General features: G+C 42.8%; 1 pseudogene; it reads left to right on the top strand.

Annotated features, from left to right (window-relative positions):
* The first annotated feature begins 1,186 nt into the window (after window positions 1–1,186).
* LOC145391796 (5S ribosomal RNA) lies at window positions 1,187–1,306 on the top strand (annotated as a pseudogene).
* Window positions 1,307–4,348: the final 3,042 nt, after the last annotated feature.

Below are 4,348 nucleotides of genomic sequence, written 5' to 3'. Positions count from 1 at the left end.
CACACACGGGAGGGGGGGGAGACGTATCAGAAATGTGTCAAGGTTAATTATCATTCGTCGTCTGAAACTCGCCAAATATAAGAAGAATGCTGGTAAATATTGTAGGACTTCATAGAAAAAAAAATCAGACTGAATCAAATATAAGCTTAGAACAGCTTATTTTTTCGTCAGAAAATAGCCTCTCTCTCTCTCTCTCTCTCTCTCTCTCTCTCTCTCTCTCTCTCTCTCTCTCTCTCTCTCTCTCTCTCTCTCTCTCTCTCTTCCAATCACCCTTTTCATTTGCCCATCACATTTCCTTCCTTTTATTTCTTTCCTCTTTCTCTCTCCTCTTTTCTTCTCCTTTCTTTCCTTCACTCTTTGCCTCCACCCCTCTCGTCCCTCTTTCTCTCCTCGCACTTCCTCCGGGTTTGGTCAACATTTTAGAAGTGTGTCCAGGAGCCAACTTCCTTAACCTCCTTCCTATCCTTCAAGCACACTTCTTTCACAGCTGCCACCCTCCCTTTTCTATATCTCGCGATTATGATTTGTGATGGCTATATTGTTTCATCTGTTATTCTCATGATTAATATTTACCATGGCAGTTGTTTTCAGTGTTACGAACTGGAGGGTGAATATAACCTTTGTTAACCCTTTCAGTCCGAGAGGTCGCCAATAGGATTTGTTGTTGATCAACCCTAGTCTGTCTGATCGAGCAGACCTATCACCTGCAAGCAAGCAACTTTCTCTGCAGGGCCATCCCATGCAGTGAACTGATGTTCCCTTGCTTCTGGCAGCGTCTCTCCACAGCAAGGCACTGGGAAGAGTAAGGTTTGGTTCCCGGATAGACGCCGCATTTAAACCTCTCCAGCCAGTCAACAGAAGCATCATAGTAGGCTCCACATCACTCAGTTTTTGGTTATATGGATACCACCCGGCACTGCAAATGGTTTCCACGTTTACAGAAAACTATTATGCTGGTCACTCATTGTAGAGCCACCTTTACAGGAAAGATCAGTAATAAAATGTGACACGAAGGATGAGAAAAACAGGAAGAGTGATGACAGACAGAGAAGTGGAATGACAATGGTGAAGGAAGAGGTAGGCAGCACAACAAGTGAGTGGATGATGGTCGCCACCAAGTAGTCACCTGCTCCAAGAAAGATTAAAAAAAAAATGTATAACACTGTGGTTGAAAAAGGTTAAACTAATTTTTATCCTTTACCACGTTGAGTACACCGCTTCCCGTCCGATCAGCGAAGTTAAGCAACGTTGGGTCTGGTTCGTACTTGGATGGGTGACCGCCTGGGAACACCAGATGCTGTTGGCATCCCTACGTGTCAAGTGGGGTTGGTGGAGGATTAGTGCCCCTCCCTGTAAAACAATTAACTTTAAGCCCTTGACCACCCCATCTGGGATACATGGCGTCTGGTAATGAATGAAAAAAAATGAATTATTATTATCATTATTACTATTATTGTTGTTGTTACTACTACTGCTACTACTACTACTGCTACTACTACTACTACTACTACTACTAAAGGTGAATGTAGGGAAGGGTAAAGTGATGGTCTTTGAGAGAGGTGAAGTCAGTGAGTCTACAGCGAGGTTGGATGGTGAGGAATTGGAAAATGTGAGTACGTTTAAGTACTTGGGTAGTGTGATGAGTAAGGATGGAGGTTTGGAGGGTGAAGTGCTTGAAAGGGTACACCAGGGAAGAAAGGTTGCTGGTTCTTTGAAATCAGTGATAAGAAACAGGGAAGTGAGCATGGAAGTGAAAAAGTTACTACATGACAGTATTGTGATACCAACTCTAACGTATGGAAGTGAAGCTTGGACGTTGTTGGAAGGACACAAGTCAAGAGTGAGAGCAGTGGAAATGAGTTATTTAAGAGGAGCCTGTGAAGTCACATGGAGAGACAGGCTGACGAATGAGGATATAAAGGAGCGTTGTGGTGTGGATGTGGATGTGATAGGAAGCGTTATGAGGAACACACTGAGGTGGTTTGGCCATGTGGAGAGGATGGAGGGTGAAAGACTGACGAAGAGAGTGTATTTGAGTGAGGTGGAGGGGGGAAGGGGGAGGGGGAGGCCGAGGATGAGATGGAGGGATTGGGTGGAGAGGTATATGAGAGAGGGGTGTGTGAGTTGGGAGCAGGGCAGTAAAATGGCGGGGGACAGGGCGACTTGGAGGCGATTTGTTTGTGGCCACCTCAAACGGGATTGAGGCGTCTGGCAATAGATAGATAGATTATTATTATTGTTGTTTTTGTTGTTGATTTTATTATTATTATTATTATTATTATTATTATTATTATTATTATTATTCGAGGGAGTAGAAGAAAAAAACGGTACTCCCGAGGTAGATGGTTAGCTGGTGTCAGGGAAAGCTGGAGCTCCCGTTTCACCAGCCCTCAGCTGTTCCTGACCATCTCCCTTTGCTAAACATTTTCAGTGTTTTCATTTACAGAGAGCAGGCCAGCATACTCTCATAATACCTCTGCCTCCAACTGTCTACGCCACACTACATGCACATTAGATATCACACCTATTTTCATACCCCTTAGCAATGTCCGCTACTTTATTGTCAGCAAATGCGGTGGTCCTTCGATTTCCACCACCGGCAGGGTAGGGCTGGCGGCACAGGGCCCTCCCGGTCGCAGTCTAGCGACTTTGCCGACAGCGGCTGTTGCAAATACTATTCATGCTCGTCAGTGGAGAAACGCGAGTTTGTCCTTGTATTTCGCAAATATCTGTGGCCTTACTACCAATCTGAATTCCATTCACATTTTTTTCGAGCCCATATTCCCTCTAGGCCTGTTCCTCCCAGAAACCCAATTCTCTCCCGTACTGACATATCCCTATTTTGTTTTCCTGGTTACCATCTCCTCACAAACTTCCATAAGGATGGTGGCATCTGTTGTTACATCAAATCTGAATTTCCAGTTGAAACTATTTTGAACTTTGCTTCAGATAATATTGATTACTTATTATTTAAACCAGATTATCTAAATATTGCCAAATATTTCTGTGTAGTTTATCACTCCATCAATGCTTCTTCAGAATCCAGCGTATATGACTCTATCTACACAGTTGGCTAACCTTAAACTCAACCTTAACACTGAAATTACTGTACCGTTTTCGGTGATTTTAACGTCCATAAAATATGGAATAATTATTGCATTCTGCCAGGACTGACAACACTGGTCTAGAATGCGATCTGTTTGCAGAATCGTTTAATCTCACACAGTAGGAAAAGCAGTCAACCAGAATATCAGATAATCCTGACCATAATGCCTATCTCTTGGACCTATTCCTAACAAATAATCCAGATCAGTACAGAATAGAAGTACTGTACTGTCACCACTTGGATCCTCCGACCACAGTCTCATCAAAACCTCATTAGTTAGTCGCCCCAAACCCTACCTTTCCGAACCAGTCAGAGTCACCAGATGGCACTTTGATAGGGCAGACTGGAATGGATTCGGAAATTATCCTGGCAGTCTTTCTTCTCCAGTGACATCAGTTCTACCCAGTCCTACAATAATGATATAATACAAGCTGTTACGGAACACTTCATATTCAGTGAAAAGTTCGCTAAAAGATCGGACTCCCTAAAATGGTCTGACAGCAATTGTGCCAAAGCAATAACCCAAGAGTCCTTATCATATAACTTTTACTTAAACTCAGAATCATCTAAATCACTCAGTCAGTTTAAAATTGCTAAAAACCATGCAAATCAAACTTTCTTCACAACCAAGCATTCGAACTATTTAACCCGTTAACTGCTTTATACAGCCTGGGCTGTTCCGAGTGCAACTGCTCAATACAGCTCTAGCTGCGCGGGTGCCGGTTAAATATAGCGCCACGGTGACCAAGGCAAACGCATGCAAGCATGTTGGAGCCTTCAAAAATGGGAACGAAAACGAAAACTGTATATACATTCCAATATAGTTTCAGACACTTCGATATTCTTCCACCCCTTTAGCAAGGTAAATGTTGAGCTAATTTTTCGTTACTATATACTTTGGCATGTATTCTCTCAATTCCTAAGACAAAATTTGGCCTTTGGGAATTTTCCTTTTTACCCCTATGTCTGAGCACACAGACACCTCCAAAAATCCGCCATGAACAGGTAACGGGTTAATAATCCTAATGACAATAGAATATTCTGGACAACTCTCAGTTCTTTCAGTAATACCTTAAAGTCATCACCCATTCCCCCACTAAAATCTTAGGATGGCAACACTATAAATGACCCACGTGGTAAAGTGAACGTCCTAGCGAGTACATTTGCCAGAAGTTCTACTTTAGAGGAGGTCAAACAAAACATCCAGGTACTAGAACTTGACTCTCCAGAAAATAATAGTTC

The sequence above is a fragment of the Coenobita brevimanus genome, chromosome 19 (genome assembly GCF_032717465.1).
Source record: "Coenobita brevimanus isolate Jiangsu-jjx chromosome 19, ASM3271746v2, whole genome shotgun sequence".
NCBI lineage: Eukaryota > Metazoa > Arthropoda > Malacostraca > Decapoda > Coenobitidae > Coenobita > Coenobita brevimanus.
Note: the sequence above shows the minus strand (reverse complement) of the source record. Positions and strands in the feature narration are given on the sequence as shown.